Source organism: Myodes glareolus, chromosome 4 (genome assembly GCF_982192425.1).
Source record: "Myodes glareolus chromosome 4, mMyoGla1.1, whole genome shotgun sequence".
NCBI classification, from domain to species: Eukaryota; Metazoa; Chordata; class Mammalia; order Rodentia; family Cricetidae; genus Myodes; species Myodes glareolus.
Window position 1 is genome coordinate 109,664,043 of NC_142029.1, and position 26,614 is coordinate 109,690,656.

At 43.1% G+C, this 26,614-nt stretch overlaps 1 protein-coding gene across 3 annotated transcripts in view; it reads left to right on the forward strand.

Moving 5' to 3' along the window:
* Positions 1-26,614, forward strand: part of Fat3 (FAT atypical cadherin 3) — a 459,541-nt gene that overhangs the window by 157,304 nt on the left and 275,623 nt on the right. The gene's annotated exons all lie outside the window — the stretch shown is intronic.

Consider the following 26,614-nt stretch of genomic DNA (forward strand, 5'->3'; position numbering starts at 1 on the left):
CCGTGGTGCTGTTAGGTGCAGTGCAGGGCAGTGAAGAGAACCGAGCACTCTTCAGTGTCTATCCTCAAAACCACACCTAACGAGTGAACCATGGCGCCATCAGTCCTAAAGGATCGCTGTAGAAAGTGGTTGGGGAATCTAACTCGATAGACAACCTCTACTGAACTGCCACGATTAGAACCCAATGCTACATTCACTGATTCCAGATAATGTCATGTCAGCTAACACACTCCATGGAGAGGATTAAACATGGCAGGCATTTGTAGTTTTTTTTAATACATTTTAATTAGAATATAATTGTATCACTTCTCTCTTCCCTCTCCTCCTTCTTCTAACCCTTGTTGTGCCCCCATCTCAAACTGACATTCTCATTTTCCTTGATTATTATTGTGACATACAGATATACAGATAAAGATGTGCAAATACATAAATCCAACCTGCTGAATCTGTTTTTGTTATTTGCATATATAGTTTTCAGGGCTGATCATTTTGCATCAGCTAATCGTTTAGGGGGCTCATTATTCAGTGAGGCTAATTCTCCTTCTCTCAGCAGTTGCCTGTAGTTCATAGGACAGACTGGTTTTATTACTATTATTATTATTACTATTATTATTATTACTGTAGACAAAGATGCTGGGGCACAGAGTTTCAGACAAGGGTCCCAGACAGGTTTTACAGACACAAGCTGACACCAATGCTCCGAGGTCCTGCAGTTTCTAGAGTACTGCAAAACTGCCCAGGAAAGAGGAAAGCCTTCAAAAACTGAAAGTTCCCCTTTGTTTCAAATAACTTCATTAAGGACTTAGCAGATTGTGTGAATGAAGCAGTAAGGCAACATGAAGATGTCTGTATTTCAGTTCTCCAAGCAAAAATTTCCTGAAGGGGTCATTTTTCAAGTTGTATGGGTTATTGTGAAATGTCTTGCACCTAACAGAAACTACCTGCCAAGAGAGAAGAGGCAGAAAATTGCTGGCTGTGAGTGTTCAATAATTAGGAGGGATAATTTTTGGATTTATTTTATGATTAATATTTTAGTAAAAATAATCATCTGCCGATATAAGTATAATTTTGGGCTGGAGAACCAGTGTCCTTTTCAGAGCCGTGTGGGGCGGTTTCCTTCCTAAGCTTCTCACTGTGCCCTGTCTGCCCTAGGCACTGATGACCACTGCAAGTACTGACCTGTCCCTCCTTGCCGCCCAGAGTCCCATCTCTGCAGAGTCCCCACTGAGACAGAAATTCACAAACAATAGGTGATCATTGCCAGCAACTGAAGCACAGCAGTCCTGGCCCTTGGCAGTAGTTGGCAGCAATTGGCAGCCTATTTCCCCAGTTCCCTGCCAAGAGAAAGCTGGGCCTTAGAGTTACCTTGTTCCTTTCACCTAGTGGCAATGCTTCTCTCTTTAAAAGAACAAAACACAAGAGAAAACTCTTTGCACGTGTGTGTGTGTGTGTGTGTGTGTGTGTGTGTATGTGTGTGTGTGTGCACGCGCGCGCAAGTCTACTTTTGTGTGTGCTCTTCTTTACAGTTTTCAGACTGAAGTCTCCTGGCACAACTGCATGTGAGTCTCTGTAGGTACTAAGCATGTATACCCTTCTCTATAAAAATCCATCTTTTGGGGGGGAGGGGAGGGCTAGGAAATGGCTTTGTCCACATTGGTGTCACAGCTGAAACGTGTGGGATGAGTTGTATTATCAGGGTGCCAGCACACTATGTCTGCATGTGCTGGATACAAGAGACACATGATTTTTGCCTTCATTGTAAATACAAAATAAAAATGATTTATGACTTAGGCGAGCCTCACTTTTCAGAAGAGGAAACTATCAACATGCATAATGTTTAATTGATACAATAAAGTCTTTAGCCTTATTTGATACATTTAGTAGCCATGTCACAGGGTGTGGTGGCATCAAAGGAATAGTTCTAATTTTGTATGTGATTGTGTGTGTGTGTGTGTGTGTGTGTGTGTGTGTATACATGTGCATGTGAGTGCATATGCATGAGGAGGTAGGGTCAATGTGAAGTGTCTTGTTCAATCAATCTCCACTTTAGTTTTTGAGACGGGGCCTCTCGCTGACCCTGGAGCTCACCAATCCAGCTAGCTTGACTGACCAGCCAGGCCCTGGGATCCTCCAGGATCTGCAGCTTCCATAACACTAGCACTGAGCTCTTATATGAGGGCTGGAGATCCAAACTCAGGGCCTCAAGCTTGTATACCAAGCTCTTTGCCTACTGAGCCATCCCTCAAGCCCTATTTTCCAATATTTTTATAGGAGAAACATCCGTATGCACACAGGTTATACAGCAGCATACATCTAGATGATGATGCGCAAGCATGCTGTGGGGGTAGTGACTTTAGTAGTTAGGACAAGGAGAGCCACAAGGAGTCTCAAAAGACCAATGAAGAGCTAACAATTGAGCCCACCTCACCCATTTATTTTTTCACGGAGATAGAATGAATTCGTACTCCTGGTGTTAGCACTGTCCAGACACCCTGAATAACTCAGCAAGGTGCCATTTGGGGTTTGGGGTCAAATGGCATACAGAGGTGACTGGGGAGTGATACTCCAATGTGATGGGAAGATGAGGGAAGTGTCTGTGAAAACTCAAAGTTTACAGGCACTGAAGCCGGACACTAGGGTTCAAGAGGTGGGTTATATAAGGGAAAAAAGAATAGCAGAATTTCCTCAAGGTTACAAGGCTCATGGCTGAGGTCTAGACAATAAAACACGTTGGTATGATAAACACACGAATTCTACTTGACGAAATTTGGAGACAAACACACAGGACCCTTTGGAAATGAAGCCTTTGCGCATTTGTTTGTTTGTGTTGAGGTCTGATGGAGTCAGGTGAGCTGCACAAAGAACACCCGCACCAAGAAGAATATGATGCAACTGTACATTGGGGAAGACGTAGAGGTTCTTAGATCCCGTGGGGCCCTGTTTCTCCCGTGTGTAGGACACAGCGTCGCTAACAAGAGAACATCTACAGTGGCAGGTGGGAGACAGCAAAAGGAGACCTGCTTAGGTTTTACGACTTTCCTTACTTTCTCAATTTCCAGGGTGTGTGTGTGTGTGTGTGTGTGTTGCACATATAATAGAAATAATGTATGAGAAGGAGTGTTCTAAGAGAGGCTCGCAGGAAGAGGTAGATTGAGCAACATGTCTGGGGAAGAGTCACAAGGGAGCCACCGTGATAAGCGCTTTTCCTGCATTATCTGCCCTGACTCTCACCACAGTGTCAATTTGGTCAGCAAGATATTAACTCAGGTTGAGGAACTTGCCCAAGGCCACAAAGACAGCAAACAGATCAGGAGTCTAGCTTGGATGTCTAGGATATAGGGCTCTCCTATAGGAGTCTGTCCCCGCCTTGCTCTTCACGATCAGTGATGGAGGACCTGGGTAAAATGTAAAGCATGACTTCCAGAGCTGGCGATGCTTCTGGGGACAGAGAAGCAGTCACAGTGAGTTCAGAGTGTGTAGGACCTGAGTGCCTTTGGCCCCAGCAGCCAAATGCCCTGTGAGCAGCTCCTGGTGGGACACCCTTGTATCCTCCCACTCCTGTTCTGGGAACAAATAAGCATCCTAGCTGAGTTGCTTCTTTAGTTCCCAAGACACACGCAGTCTTTGAAGGCCCACTCCTCTGTGAACCAGTACTCATGTCTGCCCTTCTTACAGGTGGACTGCCACTAGCTTGGCCCTCAGGCTCTTGACCCAAGACTTGCCCCGGATTCATTCTTTGACTATGACCCTGTTTCTAGACTGAACTTCTGTGATCCAGGTGAATTTGAAAGTCAGAGTTAATCTTATACCTCTCAGCACATGGTGTTTTTGGTGTGAGTATGCGTTGTAGTAGGAATCCATGCATAACAATCAATCTATGACTAAACTAAATCTCCAACTAATCTCTGTTTTCTTGAATTATACTTTTGATGTCTGTGTGCACATTTGTGTACATGCCTGTGTGTGTGCGTTTATACTATTTGTGTATGAACACATCTGTATATACCTGTGTGTTTTTGTTTCTCATCAGCAGTCTGCTCTTTAGCCTGTCTGTAAAGTCTGGATAAACACACTCTTCTTAAGTCCTGCAGTTTAACCTTGCACTGTTTACAAGGACTGTTGTTGCAGACAGAGGAATCTACTCAGAAGTCTTTCTTCTCTTATGATTCCATGTACCTTACCGTTCTCATGGATGCCATTTCTTACTGAAACACCTCTATTTGGTCATATTATTACAGGAGATGGGCTTGTTGTTTTGACAGAGAAAAATCTTTAAACTAAAATCTCACATTGCTTATCCAGCCAAGGAGTGCTGCTGTTCATAAGGTGCTTTGGGAACTGCCTGCTCACATTTCAAGATTTTCTTTTTTTAAACTCTATCAAGTAAAAAGTGACAGATTTACTGATGAATAAAGAAAGCCTGTCTCCCTGTTTGCTGAGGCAAATGATACTTTATCTTAGGGTAAGCTTCCTGCTTTTGGTATGCTCAAAGAAATTAATTTGACTGTTTATGATGTTATTTAATTTTCAATAATCATTCAAGCATATATAACCACAGACATCTATGTAGTAGGCAGATGGATCAGCAAATATGCATGTAATTAGAAATAACCCTTGAAGTACAAAAGTAGATTTTAATATTCAGCATCTGAGAAATTGCTAGCATTACAAATTGCCCAAGGTCTTTGTAGGCAGTGATGTAAAAACTTAAATATAAGAATTCAGATGAAAGTTTCAGCCACCTCAGCATCAGGAAATTACTGAATTAACGGAGCCAACTACAAAGACCAACTGCATAGATATTCTCTCTGCTTCTCTCTCTCTCTCTCTCTCTCTCTCTCTCTCTCTCTCTCTCCCTCTTGCTCTCTGTCACACACACACACACACACACACACACACACACACACACACATCAGTGAAAATTAACAGGGTATCTTGCTCACATTAGACAAGTATTCTTTTATTATTCTGTGCCCCGGCCATATTTTTTTCTTGAAAGTGATATATTTATATAACACTATATCTTAATTTAAAATTTTTAATCCAAGTTTGAAATAATATTATTATCCCTTTTATAACAAGCATACCACTCAAATGGAGAAACATACCTGAAGATAACTCACATTCAAGATTACTAGAGAAAAGAAAAAATTATCTGTATTCCATCTTTACCATAAAAGGTAAGATTCATTCTCACAATAAATCACATTTCAAACATAGGAATGTGCTTCATCCCAGTGGAAACGGAGACGAGGCTGCAGAATCACACGAAGAAATGCACCTGTGTCTTTATTCCCGAGTTCCCTTGGAGGAATATCATTAGCTTCTCAGCTACACTCTAGCAGGATCTCTTCAGAGAAGCAGCTGGTCAGGACACAGGACACAGGCTCCGTGGGCTGCTTTGTTTCACTTTTTGTTTTGTTTTGTTTTGTTTGGGTATATTTTTGTATTATTGGTTTTCTTTATTGCTATTATTATTTTGTTTGTCTATTTTTATTTTCTGGTTTTATTTTTTGAGAGGAAGGAGAACAGGAAGTTGTGTGGGGTATCTGGGAGGAGCTGAAGGAGGGGAAGAAGGGTAAACATATACATTGCATAAAAAAGAGGATTTTTAAAAAGAAAATTCTTTTTAAAAGATCCCTGAATTCCAATGAAGTCACAGCTTGTTGTTTATAAGATGCATAGCTGTAAACAAAGCCCTACTCTTAAAGAACTTATTGATTTTTTTTGCAACAGTTGCTATTGTTTTAAGAATATTTAACATTATTTCTGACACCATAATGAACCCTAAATAATTTACTAAAGAAAGAAAAGAGTAATTGGAAATTTACAGGTGTAAAAAGGAAGCAAGATGTTAGGATAAAAAGAAATAGATAGTGAGAAAAAGAAAAATCAAGCACTTTGGTGTCTTTCCAGGTTTCCCCAAAGCAACCTGGGTTTCCAAGTCAAATCCCCCTCTGATGGTATCGTGCAACGGTATTGCAAAAGTCAGCAGTCATTTACAGACTGTACTTTTCCTACAATCATCACCATTATTTACATCAACTGTTGGGTTCTGTTTCTAGACAACAAATGCTTGTGAGCTTCCTGCATTGTGCCTTAGGCCTGTGAGTACAAAGACAAAGACGGTTTCAAGAAATTCAGTTTTAAGGAACTTAAAGTCTAGAACTTTCCAGAAGGTTGCTTCTTCTAGAAAGAAATAAATCACAGCTGGGGCACACCAGTCTGTGCCAGTCACCACACATCTGCTTGGCTTTCAAATTCGGAAATGTGACTTTGTGAATGAAAATCAGAGGTTCTGTGTAACTTAATGCAGCATGGGAGGTTTTTGCCACACCAGGGGCACAGTTAGATGGTGGGGACATTGTGGACATCAACCCCAGAACCTTCCATGCATTTTGGGATGCTGAGTATAAGAAACTTTCACCCAAAGAAGAAAGAAAATATATGGTATCATCTCAGGTCTGTTTCAAAGCCCCCATTCTAGTGGACCTGGTCTTAAAGGGAGGTAACCCACGACTTAGTGGAAGAGGTCAGTGCTTTACAGTAGCCACAGGCTAACTCCACTGCCAGTTTCTGATCCCTCTGCCTCTAAACGCACTAGGAAAGTTCAGGAATCCATCCCATGCACACGTGTGCATGAATCAGGAATTGTGAGCTGCATTGACCATTTACCTAGGTATTTAACAGGAAGGCATGCATCTTTGGGTTATGGTAAAAATAATCTTATGCAACTTTGCATTGGAAATAGCTTGAACCACCAGCCATGAAATTTGCCCTCACTGGAAACAGAGGCAGTGGGTGTCTGTGGATGCCTTCCTTTTCTGATAAGTCTGCAGATAACAGTTTGTGCACCTTTGGCTACTGGGCCAAGTCTGCCTTTTCTTTACGGCTTGTATTGGTTTGTTCATTGGAGCGTGTCTAGGCCACCTCTGATCAGCTCCTTGTAGCTAACTCCCAGGCTGAGCTGAGCAGAGACTGTTCCCTTATCACAGCCTCTTTGTGCCTTGCCTCTGAGCTGAAAGAAAATGCAATGGCCCATGCTGACTAATCCTGGCAGCCACACTTCCCCTCTGGATGGACCAGGCACAGCTCTGCTCAGTCATTGGCAGAGTCAGCAGAATTCACAGAATCCTTCGGAGAAGCTATGGTGCTTATGCTCTCAGTCAAAGGCACACAAACACTTGGAAATTACAATTCTCACCCCTGGCTCTGCATTCCCTCGTTTCTTTCTCCAGCCTACTTAGTTAAGAGGGAGCACTTTGTGTGTGTGTGCTGATTACACTCTCAGCTTATGACCAGGCAAGCCGAAACATCAACCCAGAGAGCCTGTCTGCTCATTTGGAGAAAAGAAATGATAGCGACTGATAGTCCCGTGGCTAACTCAGCCAAGCACGCAGTGTTTAGTTCAACTCCTGCGATACAATAGGCACTCAGGAAATGTTCACTGTGATTACCTTGTTTACATGAGTTTCTGTAGTTCAGTTCACCACAGAGGAAGAGCGCGGCTTTTCTCCAAGCCGTCTTAGGTAGAAGTTCTTCTCTTGTTCAACTTAGAACAGTGCAAGAGGAGAGGACCCAGGTCATTTATATCCAGTCTCACGGCCTGCATTCCCTCCATTCTTTAAGCTTTTATCTAAGGCTTCCAGACGTCTTCCACAAGCCATGTGCTGTGCTCTTAGTTTTCCATTGTCTCCTCTATCCTGCCCTCACCATTATCTCAGGACCTACCGTGCCTGTGAGGAAGATGACTCAAAGTTCATTACTTCCATCGAAAGCATCCTCATAACCCCAGCTTACTGCCAGGGCCAAGCTTGCCCACGCTCATCACGACATACCCCTGAAACAGTCCTCCCAGCCCTTTGCTCTGCTTTCCCTGTCAGAGCGCTGAAAACCACGGTGGGCTATTCATTCGCTCAAGCTCTTATGTTCTCTCTAAAACTGGGCGCTCAGCTTCCATGCCGCTTCAAGGGCTTTCCCAGGTGCTGGGCAGAGACAAAGGGCAAGGCAGCCATTTTCCCAACGCACCAGCTTCCGCCCCAGCTCGTGTGCTGTAGCTCTGGGCGTGCACGGCTGTCGGTCAGTTTGCTGTCTTCAGGCTGCCGAGCCCCAGTAAAAGAAGGAAAAAGTCACCGAATTGCTAGCCAGTCTGACTGAAAGGTACTACGCCAAACATCACCAAATGGGCCAATGGTATCACTCACACCCAACATGGAGCTTTCCCTCGGCTCTCCCTGAGCTCCTGTCGGCATCCGTACCCTGACTCAAACCGGAAGCGTGGTGAGTGTACCATAATACCTGTTAAAACTGGATGCAGTCTCTCCTTATTTCAACCCTAGCTCAGTCTCTAGCTGCTGCTTGGCAAATCTGTTTCTGCACGTTTGTTTGTCTTCTTTGATTTTCTTCTGTGTTGCCCATAATACTCATTCCAGGTTTCATTACAAACTTTTCTACGTTCCCGAGTTTTTTTGCCTTCATCTTCTCTTCTTGTGGGAAGTTTGGGCTCAGATTTTACTGGAAGTTCCGATACACTGATTTACACAAATATCCGAGATTTCCCTTTAGGTTTTCAGTCCTTTTGTCGTAATTACAACCCATGGTAAGGAGCAAGAGGAAGGATCTGGGGTGTAGCTGCCCCAAAGACTTTTTTTTCTGTACATCTCATTGTGCCAGGCCCATGGCCTGAAACTCAGCACCAGTCCAAAGGACTTGGTCTGAATCACCTAAAGTGGAATTAGCATGACTTCTCTCTGGATTAACAGCTCCCTGCAGTACTAGGTAGTTTCCTAATAGAATGAGCAGGGGTTGGTCCATTCTACACAAGTTATAGCGTCAAGGGCTGTTGTGAACAGGCCTTGATGTAAGTACAGCCTGCAGCTGTTGGCCCTGGGGGGACCTTGAAAACTTCCATATTTCTTCCTGGGCAGCAGAAGGGTAGTGAGAACTTACCCAGCAAGGCTGTCCTGCTCCAAAATGGGGCAACTAGAATTCACGGTGCCTTACGTATCCTCAAATGTTCGTCCCATTTACGAGAAGCCTAAAAATGCTCTGCATTTAGTAAGTAAAACAAAAGCTCATCCACTGCTCCTAAGGGCTGAAGATGTGCCAGGCACCTTTGACAGATGTGCTTAGTTTAGGCACGAAGGCTCTGCCCCACATTTCCTGAGCCTCATTCTGGAGTGACTTCGTCTATTTGACTGGGTAAATGTCTCCTGCTATCACATCCAGCCATTTGCCTCCAGCTTGTAAGAAATGCTTAGCAATGTGAATCATTCTACCGTGTGCTCACTCTCTACTGAGGGCCTGGACTGAGGCAGCAGGGACAGTGAGGTTTGCAGCAGTCAGGAGAGAAGGAGGTATTTTTTGTCCTCTTGGAGACCCTTGGCTATCAGGTGCTTCTTCCAGAGAATGTAATTATGAGCTATTGATAGGGATTTACTTCAATAACTCCAGAAAGTGTTTATTTAGATAAGAGGGAATTCTCCTTTCTGGAAGATAAGCTCTCCCTAACCAGCATTAAATTACCTTTCCAATAGTCTCTCAGAAGCCCAACCGTGGATGTGACATGCAATACTCTTGTGTGCAAGCGTGGCATGCTTGCTTGTGTGCGCCTATGCCACCGAGTACTCAGAGCCTGCATTTGTATGTTGAGGGCTCTCTCTAGCAGGAGATGAGGCGATCCAATCTATCTCTGGCACAGGGCAAGTCCTGTTTGTCTCTGGCATGAAACAGGCCTAGCCCGTCTGGTGCCGTCTCTGGTTATCACACTGCTCAGCAGGGGTAATTTGTTTTGTTTTATTTCAGTCCCAAAAGGTAATTAATAATACAGGAGCAAAATTGTTTGTGTGCTGTTTTTTTTATTTTGATTACCCAATGAGGCCTTTTTTTTAGGAGCCTTTCCAAATGGCTGCTGTGTACCTGGCTAGGAAACTGTAAGCCAGAGCGCAGACCTTGGAGCTCTTCCAGGGGTCCATTCCTCACCTTCATGCACCCCTGAGTCCAATTTAATGTGGGTCAAGGAGGCTTTTAGAGGTTATTCATATCAATGAGCAGTCTTTAGTGCATGGTAACACCAGGACAGAATACTCTTCTGCCTTCTGTGGGTAATTTAAAGAAATATTTGTAAGATTATCACCTCTAAGCTTTTCCCAGATTTTCCCACACATCTTGCTTAGTCGTCCCAGTAGGCAGTAGAGCCCCACTGTTCTGGACCTACCCCTGCTCTCCAGGGCCTGACCCTCGGGTTGCATCTGACCCAACACCTGCTGCTCACTGAGAAGCAGCTGACATCCTGCACCCATTTATGGTTGTCAGGGGACAGTGCCGGTCACTGCTGTCAGGTCACGAAAGTCCCCAGTACAAGTGGGTAGCAGGCTGCTTTTATTGTAATGTGTTTACTTTACACAACTGCCACTTCTTTTGTTTCCAAAAGTGGTAACCCGAGGCTTCGAGAGAATTTGTACCTTTGTAAAAGTCAGTTGGTGCGACTGGAATCCAAGCCTGTCTGGCAGTCTCCCGCTGTGAGTGACGCTGACTTCATCCGTGTCTCTGTGTGTGTTCACCGCAACCGCAGCACCCAGCCACTTCCAGATCACTGTTTGGGGCTTTTGGATTCTTTGTTTTGTTGGTGGAGTGAGTTTGTAATATTTATATTGATTTACAATTCACAATCCATACCAATTTCTTGCGACCCCTACCGTAACGAAGTTTAGAAGACTTGTATTAACTTAGAGAAGAGACCTGTACCTGTCTGCCATCGCTCTTGAAACCGTGTGCCCTGGCAGAAAACAACTGCCCATCTGCCTCTCGATGGGACTCTGCCCACAGTGACTGCTTCCCTCACGTGGAATCCCGCATCTGTAAGTCCTTCCTACATGTCTTTCACCCAGCCGATGTCCTCCGAGTCCATGTGTTACAGCATCCCTCAACCTTCGTTTTTTCTTTATTTCACACACACGTGCACTACTGGCACAGCTCCTTGCTGGTCCGTTCATCAGGATGGATTTTTTGTTTTGTTTTGTTTTACTTTTTGACTGTTTTGAGCCACTTCGTCTAAGAACATCTAAGCATGAAGTTGCATGTGATGGATTCTTCTGCTTCTCTTGAGAGTGTACTCAGGAGGTGCCTCACTGTGGCTCGGGGTGAGTCTTCATTCAACTCTTTGTGGACCTGCCTCATGTTTTTGGAGACTGTCCTACTTTCTGTTCTAGCTAGGAGGGTGTGGGAGACTCAGCGAACCAGCACTCTCGGTTTTTAGCAGCGTCCCAGAGGAGTGTCACGTTAGTGAGCTCTGAGCTCTGTGTGGCCAGTGCTCTAGGCATTGGATGTCTTCCCAGGTGTTTCTGGGCCATTTGTTCCTTTTTGTTGGATACAAAATCTATTGTAAATCTTTTGTCCAATTTTACCCTGGGTCGTTTTTCTTTTAGGGAAGTATAAGAATTCTATATGCAGTCTAGATACAAATATAAGATGTATAATTTACTAACATCTAGGTTTTTCTGTGTTCATTTTCACCATTGAGATGAAAATACGGGAAAGGACAATTTGAAGATTTATTTTGGAATACAGTGTCAGAGACTTGATCCATGGGCTTGGGCAACATCCCATGGCGGTAGGAGCCTGGAACTGGTGATCCTTAGTCAGATAGGGAACAGCAAAAGAGACAATAGACTAAGAATAACCTTGATGCCCCCACTGACCTGCTTTCTCCAGCAAGTCCTCCTCTCTTAAGAGTCTCTCCAGCCTTCTGCAGGAGTCCCATCAGGTAGAGAGCAAGTGTCAACACAGAAGCCTGCCGGGACAGTTCAGATGCTAACTGCATCAGGGCTCGGATTCTGGCTGCAACAGGATTCTCCTTTGCTTTCTTAAGAGTCTCCTTAGACAAATAATCCTATTAAGCTTTAGTTTCAGTTAAGAATAGTTTGAGGGCTGGAGAGATAGCTCAGTGGTTAAGCACACTGCCTGCTCTTCCAAAGGTCCTGAGTTCAATTCCCAGCAACCACATGGTGGCTTACAAACAACTGTAATGAGGTCTGGTGCCCTCTTCTGGCCTGCAGGCATACATGCAGAAGGAATACTGAGAATACTGTATACATAATAAATAAATCTTTTTTTTTTTAAAAAAAAAGAATAGTTTGAGTTCTGTTTGTCTTTGTTGCAAATAATTTGGGTTTCATGTCTAAGAATTCATGGATAAATCTAAGGAGATCCACTCACAAAACAATCATGTTTTTTGGTTTTCTAATGGAATTTATTTTTCTACAATGTTTCTCCACCTCCTTTTTTGCAAATCCATTCTTAGGTTGTAGAAACTCAAATTGAATGGGAAAGTCCAGCTTTGGGATTTCAAAAGACCTCATTCTGCCCATCCAACATCACTGTTTGACCTCTACAGGTACTAGGAGACCTCTGGTCAGCATGTGGTGTTTCTCATTGGTTACTGTGTCAATGACCTGTGTAGTTAAGCTTCTGTGTTTGCTGTGTTTCTTGTTCATTATTCTACTGTATCACATATTAACCTGACAAAGTACTTCTATGGAAACAATAGAGAATGTAACATATCAGTTTCTTATAAAACTACTTCTGCAGAAAAACATTTTACACTTTGAAGATCCTAAGATAAACTTTCAGCACCTCTACCCACATGCTCTTTATCATATTTCTAACTTTTTGACAAAATATTGGAAGGGTGACATATGCCTTCTTAGAGAGCACTGAAGTGTGGACGAACATGCTAGTTCCGTTCCTTACTAACCTAGATGAGACACTCACAAAGTCTCCAGGTTTCGCAGGTATTTCTATCACTCCCTGCCTCCTGGTGTGCACAATGTGGTTGACACATTCATAGCTATTCTTTCAAATTGACAGTCACTTAGATCTATATTGTGTGTGTGCATGTGTGTATGTGTGCAGGGGTGTGTATGTGTGTGTGTGTGTGTGTGTGTGTGTGTGTCCGTGTCTGGGTTTGTGTGTACATGTGTTTGTCCCAAATGGTTCCTTTATGACCTTTTATATACCTAATATATTAATAATGTTTTGAGAGCACTTTGAAGATAAGTGTGTCATTCATATAAAGAAAAGTTAAATATTTTTGTGTCCCATAGCTTTACACAACTTTCCACTAAAATGATAACTAAAAAGTTTTTAGATTACCAAAATTTTATCTATGTCTATAAAATATTATCTTGCCCTTTAAACTTTTCATAAGGTTCTCCTTAGATTTTTATCTCAAATTGACACCAAATGTTTGACAACATGAAACAAGACATCAGGCTGACAAGATGGGTTAGCAGATAAAGGCAAGGCTGCTACAATGTTGAAAACCTGAGTTTGCTCCTCAAACCCCACATGATGGAAGGAACCAATTCTTGTAAACTGTGCTTTGACCTCCACACTTATGCCCTGACATGTATGTGCATGTGCATGCACACATGTGCTCCCGCACACACACACACACACACACACACACACACACACACACAGATAAATACACAAATGTAATTTCAAAATGAAAGAAAAGCAGTAAATAGAAACAGCTGTTTTGCCCAGGAAGAAAGAGGATATGTTTGTTAATTTTAATAATGTGTATATCTGTTCCCTAAATTGGGCATCTGAATACCTGCTCAGGTGCTGGCTGTCCTCTACCTCTTTGTCCCATTTCTGAGCTGCCTCCACCTACTGGTCAGCAGTGTTCACTGAGCCCTGCCTGATGCTGCTGACCTCTGATAGTTTCTGGCCCATCACTAGCTATCATTATGTTGGGTACATAGAAACCAGCACTGAGTGCTCAAATTCATATATGAGTTGTCTACGTGTGCACGTCCTATTCAAGACAGCCCTCTCTAGTATATAGAAGATGAAGTCATCCTATGCACCCTACTACTGGCTGGGTCTCCTTCTGTATCTCTCATGTTTTCCAGAATAAACCTTGTATAGAAGACCACCGTCTTCTATATGTTCTGTACGTGTTCCTTGTTTTTGTGCTACCAGTTACTCTGATATGGATAATTTACCTTTATTGAGCTTCAGTCTTCTTACCTAAAATATAAATACAGTACCTGTATTAGTAAAGGTCCTTTAGAATAGCAGAACTTACAGAATGGATCTCTCATTACATATATAATGGGTATTTATTAGAATGACTTACAGGTTGTATGGTCCAGCTAATCCAACAATGGCTATCTACGAATGGAAGGTCCAGTCGTGTGAGAATGTTGCTCAGTCCATTATGTTGGATGTGATGTGGGATTCTTCTCTGTATGCTCTGAATACCATTGGTTAATAAAGAAGCTGGCTTAGCTTGATAGGGTAGAACAGAGCTAGGTGGGGAAAACTAAACTTAATACTGGAAGAAGGAAGGCAGAGTCAAGAGAAAAGCCATGGAACCACACCAGAGACAGACATGCTGAAACCTTGTCATTAGGCCACTAGCCTCATGGTAAAATATACAATAATGGATATGGGTTAATTTTAGATGTAAGAGCTAGCTAGCAATAAGCTTAAGTAAGTGGCCAAGCAGTGATTTAATTAAGACAGTTTCTGTGTGGTTATTTCAGAAGTCTGGGCCGCCAGAAAACGATGCCTCAGCTAGTCTTCAGTATACACAAGAATCCAGAAGTAGGCTCTAATGCCAATGAAGGGTTGGATTTAAGCCAATAAAGAGAAAGAGCTTCCTTCTGTCATATCCTTATATAGACTTCCAGCAAAAGGTTTGGGCTAGATTAGATCTGGATGAAAGATTGGATCAAAAGCATGTCTTTCTACCTCAAAGATCTGGATTAAAGGTTTATCTTCCCACCTCGAAGATTTGAATTAAAATTGGGTCTTCCCATTTCAAATGATTTAATTAAGAAAAACATCCCTCACAGGGTGTCCCCAGTCATTTGAGTTTTAGTTAATTCCAGATGTAGCTAAACTGACAACCAAGAAAAGCCATCACAGTATCTTATAGTGTGAATTTGCCAGGGTTAGAACCAATAGCTTCTCATTGGCTGATGGAAACGGAGGAGGTTTGGGGTACAATTTAGACCCAATGTGAATGCTTGTGAACAGGAGTGTGAAAAGTGGGGATGTGGGTAATTATGATGTAATTCCAAGAGTCATGAATGCTGATGTTCATGGGCAGAAGATAGTAGATATTCTGGGGAAAAAACAAAGAAAGAAAGAAGAAAGAAAGAAAGAAAGAGGGCAGGGTATAAAAAGATTTACCCTTCCCCTATCCATTGTATCCCCCTATCCCGTTTCTCAGAGGATGGCATGATACACACCCACACTGGATTGAACAGGAATCCTCTTTACTCAGTCCACGGACTCAAATGCGAATCATTTCAAGATCACCTTTATAGATAGACACAGGCAGAAATAATGTTTACACCTATCTGGACATCCCTGTGGTCATAAGTATATTATCACCACAGTGCTGCGGTGCATCTGAAGGGATTTTATGACTGGCCCTGGTATGTGACTTAACCGATGAAAATGCTATAGAAAGAGATTCTGTACCCAGTGTCTCTGCTTCTTCCACACAAAGGCTCTTTTCTCTCAGCCCAATGTCATCTGAGAGTAATTGTTCAGAAAATATTTTCTAATTGGTTTCTGGGCAGCTACTTAATTCTCCAAATAGAGCAGAGTCATCCGTACTTAATATGGATTGCACAGACACAACAGCAGGCATGTCTGAGGGAAGGCTTGTAAGGAATTATGAGTTTCTAAGAATGTGGGCTCCCAACCTTTTGTGTGGGCACTACTATGAATAATTCATTTTTGAACAGGAACCATGTCCAACCCAGTGTTTTGTGTTTGGTTAAAATATAGATTTATGTAAGCCAACTTCAGAAAGTCAAAGTTCGTCTAAATATATCACGATTTCTGCTGAGGTTGTTGCTACAGGTGAAGCAAGCACCTCAGTCAGGTCAGGAGTGTGTCTACACTATGTGATCCCAGCACCAGGAAGCCACAATGGGGGGGCTCCTGAGTTCAAGGGTAGAGTGGGCTTTGCAGGGATTTTAGGGCAATCTGCAGTACACCTCAAAACCTATTCACAAAAAAATAACCGCTTGGTGCCTTTAAGATACAGTTGACCTAAAGAAAGGTGGAAATCATGAAAATCTTTCTTAACTGAAAATTCAAAAAATGCTTGAGGCGCAATTCCTTGGCTCTAATCTTCAGAGCACCCTATAAAACCTTGCTTAGAAATGGTTCCACTCCACCAATCCAAAACTATCTGTTCAATACCTTCTAAACAACATGGGCAGCAGCCGCAGTTTAAGGAGCCCATCACCATCTGCTTTTATACAAATCAAACTGTCTGGGGGGAGTCCACAAAATGGAGATGATAAAATGCATTTGCTATTGCTATTTCTTTTTCCATTTCTTCCTCTTCTTCTTCTTCCTCTTCCTCTTCCTCTTCCTCTTCCTCTTCCTCTTCCTCTTCCTCTTCTTCTTCTTCTTCTTCTTCTTCTTCTTTGGCTAGCATCTCATTCTGTGGTTTGTATAGTGAGAATTCTGAATTCTGTCTAACTTTTTAAAAATTTACTATTTCTTTTTAAATTCCACATTCATTTCAAGCACCTGCAAGATCAGAAGAATTTTAAATGTATTCATATTTAACATGAAGATGGCCTTGGTCATTGTCCTTTTATCATTGAGTTTGATAAACCAGCAGGGGCAAAGTCCAGAATGTCCTAAAAGCACACATTGTGGCAAGGACTATTGAAAAGACTGGTATAATGCATACGCTTTATGCCAAACAAGCAAAAATGTCAGCTGTGTATGACGATGACTGGAATCAGCTGTGGCAGCAAAGAATGAAACCTGTATTCCCGTTAGGCCAAGTACATAAAGCTACAAAAATTAGCAGGCTAAGCTTAGGATGTTGTGATTGTACAAATTTTTAACATGGTCCTTAGGAGTCTTGAATGCCTCTAATCACACCAGGTGGAGTCTGCATTTTTCACTTTTCTGGGGCAAGCAAGACCTCCAGACTGTGACCCAGCCTTGCTTTCTAGTCCTGGGAACCACTTTGTTAGGTGTTGTGTAATGTCACCCTCACACTGCTTGCTTGGCAGTTCCCAAATAATCTTTTAAAACCCTGCTGGAAGATCAGCCCCCCTGTGAAGTCATTCTGGAGGTTTCCAGACAGGTGCTCACAGTGTGCTCTGACCTCCTGGCGCGTTTTCCAGTGGATACCTGTCAATGCGCAGGGCACCGGATTTTAATCACCTCTGCTCCTGTCCTTCCGGCACTGCACGGGGGGGTGGGACACAGGGACTGGAAGACACTAACTACTCTGGCCTCAGGGAAATGAAAGCCATTCGCTTTGGGAGTGGAGCAGGGGTGGCGGGGGCACATTCTAGATGGAGCTTGTTAGAGGTTGAAAAGATTCCTCCGATATTTGTGTCCCATTGGTTGCCGTTTGACTGAAATTCATGGTGCAGGGTTCCAAGCCATCTGCTGCAAGTGATGTCAACATAACTTTAGCAAAGTGCACTGGCTAAGGGCGAGTGTCAGTCAACCTCGGAATAACCCCTCCTTTGCTACACAGCATGTCTGCCTCATCTTATGTACCTCTCCAGGCCTCAGTTTCCCTTTGTGCAAGCTGGAGATAATAAGCAACTTTTCCATACCATCACCATAGGTGAAAGAATGTGAAGATGATGGGAAAACTTGCAGAACAGACCATGAATGCTAGCTACTTGTGATTCAGATGCAAAATCTATGTATTGCACCAATGTATAACCTCCATGAAAAGAGAGATGACGTATCGGGCCAGTTATTTTGAGTAAACACGATACAGTGGATGGGGGAAGGGGATGTCAACTAAAGGGAAGAATAAAGGAAATTGAGTGGCCCCACTTTTCACCAGCGAGTCCTGTAAATGTGGGAGCTTCTCATTGCCCTTGTGGGAAAATTAGCAGAAACGCTATTGGTCACATAATTGTAGTTCTTACCATCATCCCCAAGAGAGAGGGTCAACTTTGCTCTGAGTCCTATTGAATTCATGAGAAATTTAGTGGACACTTCTCCGCATGGTTAAGGTACTCCGGATTTAATTTTCTCATTTTGCATATTTAATAAAGCTAGAATATTCTCTGAGTTCATTAGGAGCCTAGTGTGTGTGGTGGGAATTGCAAGCCCTTCCTGTCTCAGTGGCTCGCCGCATAATTGGTTGGGAAAGTGATTTCCAGCAGCTCACGCCACAGCAGCTATGACTCTGGTGCTGGATCTCACCACAGGCCTCCTTGTCAGCCTTCTGATGTGTGGCTGCTGCCTTTGTCTGGCTGGATGGGTTCACTTAGCGTATATGATAGCAGTCTCCAAACTTTCCTGTTTCAAATGGCAGCAAGAATGGTGGCCTGTATTCACTGCACTAAGGTTTAGACATCACACAGCCAAATCCAGCGATGGCTGTTGAGCAAAACAAAGAAAATAGGCAACTACTCAGAAGTGTGCAAAACTACAAAGTGAGTACACTACCACTAGAAAATGTACAGAATAAAACTGACCCCGAATTCCTCTGTTGTTCCGTGGCGTATCTCAGCTTGTGCTACGTAACAGCTGCCCACGGTGCACCTGGAGACACACATGGTCTCTGGTTACCTCCATGTCTGCACTGAGGCAAATTTGGTATGACCGTGTGCTCATTAGCTGCCCAACAAAGGCAGAGAATCTCAGTACAGGCATGTATTTTCGTTAGTGACTGTCTCAGTGAATTTTCAAAAAGTTTGATTATAAAAATTATTTTTAAAATATGAAAAGCTTTACAGAAACTTCTCAGTTCCAGGAGGTCCCATTTATTAATTGTTGCTCTCAGTATCTGTGGTCCTGGGGTTATATTTAGGAAGTGGTCTCCTGTGCCAATGCATTCAAGTGTACTTCCCATTTTCTCTTCTATAAGGTTCAGTGTGGTTGGTTTTATGTTGAGATCTTTGATCCATTTGGACTTGAGTTTTTTGCATGGTGATAGACATGGATTTATTTTCATTCTTCCAGATGTTGATATCTAGCTATGCCAGCACCATTTTTTGAATATACTTTCTTTTTTTCCATTTTATATTTTTTGCTTCTTTGTCAAAATCAGGTGTTTGTAGGTGTGTAGATTAATATCTGGATCTTCGATTTGATTCCATTGGTCCTTCTATCTGTTTTTATGCAGTACCAGGCTGTTTTTAGTACTGTAGCTCTGTAGTAAAGATTAAAGTCAGGGATTGTGATGCCTCTAGAAGTTCCTTTATTATACAGGATTGTTTTAGCTATCCTGGGATTTTGCTTTTCCATATGAAGTTGAGAACCATTCATTCAAGATCTGTGAAGAATTTTGCTGGGCATTGCATTGAATCTGTAGATTGCTTTTGTAAGATTACCATTTTTACTATACTAATTATACCTACCCAAGAGAATGGGAAATCTTTCCATTTTCTGGTGTCTTCTTCAGTTTCTTTGTTCAAAGATTTAAAGTTCTTGTTATGCAGGTCTTCCACTTCTTTGGTTAGAGTTACCTCAATATATTTTATGCTATTTGTTGCTATTGTGAAGAGTGATGTTTCTCTGATTTCTTTCTCAGCCCATTTGTCATCTGTTTAAAGAAGGGCTACTGTTTTTTTTGAGTTAATCTTGTATCCTGCTCCATTACTGAAGGTGTTTATGAGTTTCTTGGTAGAACTTTTGGGATCACTTATATAAACTATCAAATCATTAGCAAATAGTGAGAGTTTGACATTTTTTTTCCAATTTGTTTCCTCTTGGTCTCCTTTGGTTGTCTTATTGCACCACAAGTACTATATTGAATAGATATGGAAAGAGTAGACAACATTGTCTTGCTCCTGATTTCAATGGGATTGTTTTGCGTTTCTCTGCATTTAGTTTGATGTTGGCTGTTGGCTGGCTGTGTATTATCTTCATTATGCTTAGTTATGTTCCTTGTGTCTCTGCTCTTTCCAAGACCTTTATCATGAAGGGCTGTTGTAATTTGTCAAAGGGTTTTTCAGCATCTAATGAGATTATCAGTGTTTTTTTCTGTTTGTTTATATGGTGGATTACAATGTATTGAGCTGATTTTGACCTGTTTGTGCAGATATTTGGTAAGTGAAAAAATGCATAGTTTTAATTGATATTGTCAGTCTTCAAGGGTTATGCTAAGAGAAAGCTTTGTGGAGTTCTGTGAATGACTGCCTGAAAGAGGCAGGCCCATCTTCTGTTTACTCTGTTTTCAGCACACAGAACTATTCTGTATGAGACTAAATTATGAGTAGGGTGTACTTTCAGTGTGTCAAAATGTGGAAGCGTGTGTATCCGTTCATTTCTCTAGCACTGATCGTATGTGAGAGAAACTCTCCTCCGACGTCTTACTCTGAGAATGAAATGCTTGCCATCTAATAAGACTTCAGGAAAGATTACTTACCAATTCCCATTTCATAATTACCCTGTGCCAGGAAGTGTTTTGGGAACCAAGATTTAAAAGCATAAGACTAAATAGACTTCTTAGCATCAACTCCAGCTAGAAGCACCAAGACCATTTAGATTCTGCTAGGAGAGCCTAGATATGAAGAATGATGAGGGAAGAGAGGATTAAGGACTAAGAACACAGGGAAGGAACCTGGATGAAGAAGTCAGCTGGAGAGGAGGACGGGGGAGGCTCCTGGAGGATTCCTTACGGATGAACTGTGCTTTTCAAATCTGTACCATTCAGTGCTGGGGCAAGGGCAGCCGGAAGGACAGTGGACTCCTTCCGGTGTCTGGGAATCAACAATGGCAGCCACCACTGTGGCTCCTTCCTGCTCTAGCAGAATGCCATCCCCAGTGTTAGCCTTGAGTTTAAGGTCATTCTTTTTTTCTTATGACGATGGTAGCACCATCCAGTAACACCGTACTTCTTTCTAGTTTTGACTAAAGCTGAAGACGAATTCAGTGAAACGTCACCTTTGAACTAATTTTGAATGCAGGGCTCAGTGGGAAACTTAGCCCAGCATCTTGGCAGGAGCTGGTAAGACAAGCATGGCTGTTCTTGCTCTCCGCTTCTCTGTGGGTGCTTAGAGCTCCTATCACAGTCCTTGGGGGTTCTTCTCTTCCCGCCTTCTTCCTGTGTGCTCCCTCCTCATGTCAGTCCCTCTCTGCGCCTAATTCACAGCTTCACTCTGGGCTGACTCGCACGAACACTCAGGATTGCGGCATTGCTGCAAACCTTTCTAACGACATCTGAAAACTGCAATGTTGTGCCTGCCACACATTTGGGGAAAGAAAAGGAGCTTCAAATCTCACCCTTAAATGAACATTGGAGTCTTGCAGCTCTGCTCTCTGTGTTCATTCCAGTTGTGTGATGTCCCTGGTGTGACTGGACATTTGTGTTACTGCAAAAGGAGTCCACCCTCAGTGTCCTTCGTGCAGAGATACTGTTCCCCCCAACACGCTTGAGTATAACTGAAGCTGAGCTGTCTTATTGGGGCCTCGCATTTTAAAGATACCATTTAAGTAACCATGTCAGTGAGTTCCGTGGGTGGGCAATGTTTATGCCCCAAAGCTGATGTGCTCAGAAATGAGCTTCAGAAACGATGCTGTCAGCATCCCAGGGAGGGAAACACAATGGAAAATGCCCTGCAGAGAGTCAGGCATCTTCTTTCCTGTGCATGGCGGTCAAGGGATATTTTAAAGACCACACTATGGTCTGTGCTCCTGAAACAGGTTATTAACATCTGACCACAGCTTTGTTTAATTCCTGCCAACACCGGGATCTTAATGATGCAGTTAAATGAAAGGCAGCGTGGGGTGGCCTATCCTTATAACCAGCAGCATCTAAGAGAGGAATAAGAATTAGGGGTCTTACACAAACGGAAGAATTGAAATGAATTTATGTGGGGTACCTCCACCTAGTTAACTGGTAATTGAAGTAGCTAATTGCTGAATGGGTGAGTTGTCCTTGTTCAGCCTGTTTTTTTGCCATGACAACAGAACCCTTCGTCTCTCCTAACATATACTGAATGCTCAGTACTTAACAATTTAAAGATTTCATTTCTTCATGAGTTAACTTCAAAGCATGTGGTATCTTGCTAACCAAATTAGAGAAACAGAAGCCCTGTGAAGATGATACGTAGAATTCACTTGAAAAGGAGAGGGCACAGCGTTACAAATCAGTCCTATCAAGAGCTGACAAACGCCATGGTAGATTTTTATGTAAGACTGAAGCCACTTTATCTTCTAGCTTCTATTCTATTTCCTTTACTCTATGGAGCTTATCTGTGTTAATTTAGCAAATAGGTTAGGGTACCTGCTCAGGTGCTCAGTGCACAAAGATTCAAAAGAATGCCCCTGTTTTTCATAAACCGAGGACCTGTGGGAAAACCTCAGTGGGTGGTGGTGGCCTTGCATCACAAATGCTCATGCCAATGACTTCAGAAGGACTCTGAGGGATTGGCCTACTCTGTTTCTCCTTTCTGTCCCCCCTGGGCTGTTGAGTGGTGGAGAATAAAGGACCTTCCCACGGGAGCGTGGCTTCCTTTCAGCAGGCACTTGCTATATTCCTGCAAACATCCCTTTGCCTTCTGTCCTATCAAGCAGGGACTCAGCACAGTTATTGCTGGTTGTACTGGGGTGAAGAGTGCTTCTATGAATCTTAGCCCAAGTCCTAAACGCCAGCACCGAGAAAGCGATCTCATTTGGAGACAGGGTTTCCAAGTGTTCAGATGTAAGTAGGTTACGGATCTTAAAATGATGTCATCTTGGAATAATGTGGGTTTGAGTCAAGTGATATCTCTGAGTCAGAAGACCTGGTGGCACAAAAAACAGTCACAGAAAGATGAAGGCAGGTATTGGAGCCACAAAGCCACAAGCCAATGATATCACAGACTGCCAGAAAATGCCAGATAACTCTAGCTTGAACCAGGTTCTACCTCAGATCTTCTTTCCCAGCAACCTTGCCAATACCTTGATTTTGAACCTTCTAGCCTTGCAACTGTGGGAATAAATGCCTGTGTTTTTTTAGCTGCCCAGGTTGGGGTCATTTTCTATGACAACCCAAGAAACTAAGAAAGTAATTAACTGAAAAATTAATAAAGGAAATTGAAATTACCTACAATAAAGTTTTTTCATTTGGCCACAGGGTCTCTCAAGGCAGACTTAACAAAAGAGCAAATGCTATCTCCACAAGGCTGACATGGATCAAACATCCCCAGGGCCCAGAGAGAAGAGAGCTTTGATTTATGTCTCCATGCTGGTTGGAAACAGTGTAGCAGTGGGTGAGGCTGGCTGTATCACACACCTGTAGAAAAGTGTTATGATCCTCCCAAGCCAAAGTTAAACACCAATGTCACAGATAACGTCGAATCAACAAAACCAAGGAAATAAAGACCCCACCCAAAACCCCGTTGCCCATAGTAAGTACACAGGCGATCATGCCGTGTGTGCATGGTGAAAGTCAGCAATGCAGAACCTCCCTTCTGCAGCGCCCTCTTCTCAGACCACACAATCGGCTCCATCCCTGTATCTTGGCAGTACCTCAGCTGGGGTCAGATCAGAGCCCGGCATTTTCTCAACTGTGCGCCTTGAGCCCGGCCTGAGTTTGGCCAGATCTTGTTGCGTTATTGATGAACTCGGAGATAATGGAAGTTAGCCCAGGAAACCTTGCTGCCCAGCCTCCACGGTGTAGGGAAGAACAATTCGATTCTCCACAACAGTTGGTTTGTTTTATGCTAATACAGCCTGTAAACTGTGAAACAGGTGAAATTTCTTTCTGCCTAATTGAATGGGCTTGAAGTTGAACGAGAGCCTTTCAAGTTCTAGTGAGTGCCCTGGCTGGCACACATCTGTGTGCTTCATCCTCTTCGCTGCTTCTGGCACTGATGGCTCCAGCCTGTGGCGACTTGCTGCACGTTGTGCGTGGTGCTGAGCTTTCAGAATGCGTTCTTGATTTTACGTAATGGTTGTCTTATGACAGCATCGTGGTAGTACTATCCCTCCCTTACTGTGCAGAGTAAAACAAAACTCTAGGCATCACTACCCAGGATCCTCTCATAAGTGAGAAAGAGCAGTGAAGAGTGTCAGCTGGTTCCTATTCAGGCCAGATGTCCTCAGAGCTCAAGAACACACCAGGCTGTTTGTGTGACCTATGGCTTTGATTTCTAAAACACAGCCAGGTTGTGATTTCACCTTTATCCAGATTTTCTCGTTTATTAGCTCCTGGGCTAATGTGTGCTTTTTCTCTTTTGTGACTTTGGGAGGACTCTATCTGAAACTGAGGAGAAGTTTGGGTGACTTCAGCTCATGCACGCGAACACATCCTATAGCCACACCTTGGAGACATCACCCCTCTGGATTGCTGCATAACCAACTTTCCACCCCAACCAGGTGTCTCCTTTGCTTCTCAGGCAACGCCTGCAGCCGAGGGAACAATGGGAAGATGAATATCTTGTCTATGAATCTGAACTAGATGTCCTCAGTGAACAGACTTGCCTCCATGTACACAGTGTACGAAATCCCTCACGCCTGCAATTGAATTAAGTGTAGAATATGTGTGTTCTCTCCACGGACCTGTAGACCAGTTGGTTTGTGAGTGCTGAGTGTGTAAGGCAGGCACCTCCATCATCAGTGTGACAGTTCCGTTTCCATCTTCTCCTCAGTCTGTAAGATGGGTGGAGTGTGGTCACAAACTTGCCATTATGACAGGGCAAGGCTCATGCTGACTCGATCCAGAACTTCTAGGTAGTATGAATTAATAAGCAACATGGGTGAATTGTGTTACATCTCTACTTTTTCACCTTCTGGTTTTTTTTTTTAGAATAACTGCTATCTTTAATTTTTAAGACTCTCAATAAGTTATGAGACAGAAGGAAGGAGGCAGAGCTACAAGGCTGTTTGGGACTGTTTTTGGTTTGTTTTATTTTGTTTCATTTTGTTTTGTGTTTTTGAGACTAGGAATAGAAAGTTGAAGGTTGGATTATGGGAAATATATTTAAAATAGTTGCACTCAAATAATATCTCATTGAGAATGAGATTTATGTGCTAATGACTTTGGTATGCTATGTAATGAATTCAAAACTGGGAGTTTAAAGATGTGCTCTGATCTGAAGTACAGCCTGGGCTGACACAGGTCACTGCTCAGACACAGGACTGGGTTCTGTAACTTCTGCAAATTGAAGAAAGCAAGGGAGCAGCTGTGGTGCAGAGCTACGTGTTCTCCTGTGGTTCGGTCCCTAAAGATAATTCCTGAAGAATATTTAGTTTCTTGATTTGGTGTAAATTATTTGTGGGTCTCAACATTAACATGACCTAGCCTGTGTCATTAAAGAACATTTTGTTGGGGTCGGGTGGCAGATATTACAAACAGGTAGATTGCATCACAAGTAAATTAATAAATCTGTAGCCCAAATGGGGTGGTTATCTCTCTGTGCTGTAGGCTTGGTTCTCCTCCCTGGTAAGCAGGATGTGTGTGTTGCTTCTATCTCAGCGAGATTCTATATGAACTGCTGGCTCCACGCACAGGCCACAGCCGGCTGAGGGAGGGCTCGCGCCAAACAGGGGCTCACTCCAGTAGCCGGAGTGGGGCAGTAGAGCCGGGGGTTCTAACACCAAACATTGGGCACCAGATGATGCCATAAAACAATTCCACACCAGTTCAGAATTCTTGATTATGAAAAGGGTTATTTATTTAAGGGGGGAAAACTTACAGGTCACCATTCTAAACATCAGTCCTCTGAGCGCAAACAGGAAATAGAGTCTAGCAGCCAGAACAGGAGCCATAAGAAAGAGAGCAGGCACACTTCCCGCTGCTTTTTAAAGTATAAGTGACCACGCCCCAGTGGGCTGGTATCTTAAAGGCTATTGGTTGAAGGAGCAGAATGTGCTCCCACAGCAGAGTGTAGTCAGCCAACGGCCGACTCAGTCTTGCCCCTGTAATGAAGTGCCAAAGGCCACAGATTTGGGCAAGCCTTTTAACTTTATATATTCAGGAATGCCTTCACTGAAAGTAGCAATAACCTCCAGGCAAGCGCTGCAGCCAGTTGACACTTGGTCATATACAGGAGGGATAAAAATAGACCTAGTTCACCTTTCCTATTCATGACCAATGAATGGCTTTCTTTAAGGAAGAGGGAGGGGCAGGGAGGAAAGGGTCCAGGAAGATGAGGGATGGAAGCTGACCTTCTTGAACTTGGACTTTACTTTGGTAACAAAAAGACATAATCAGTGCATTGGTTGTGCTGAACTTTTAAATTTTGCCACAAGGCGAAGCTGCCTGGGAAGAAATTAATACGGTAGAGCTGAGTTCCCTGAAGACAGGTGCCTAGAGTGCAGAAGCACCAGGCGTCCCAAAGTCAGCAGCAGACCTGTTGCTAATAGACACTTCCGGTCCGCTGGGATGCAGACACATCTCCTTCAGTCAAGTCTAGTAGGTTAAAAGATCAGATGGGGGACATTGAACTAAAGCAGTGCAGTATGTGTAAATATGCAGTGTGCGTGTGGAATGCCAGCAGGGCTTTCAGATGTCCCTACAACATCATCGTGTGCTGGGTTCCCCAGGGCTCACGCGTGAACTCAAGCTAAATGTTGTGCTTAAAAATCATCTATCTGCCAGCAAGCTTCTGGCCTAAAGAAATGCCACAGTAGTTCCCACCAATCAGCAATTTGGATT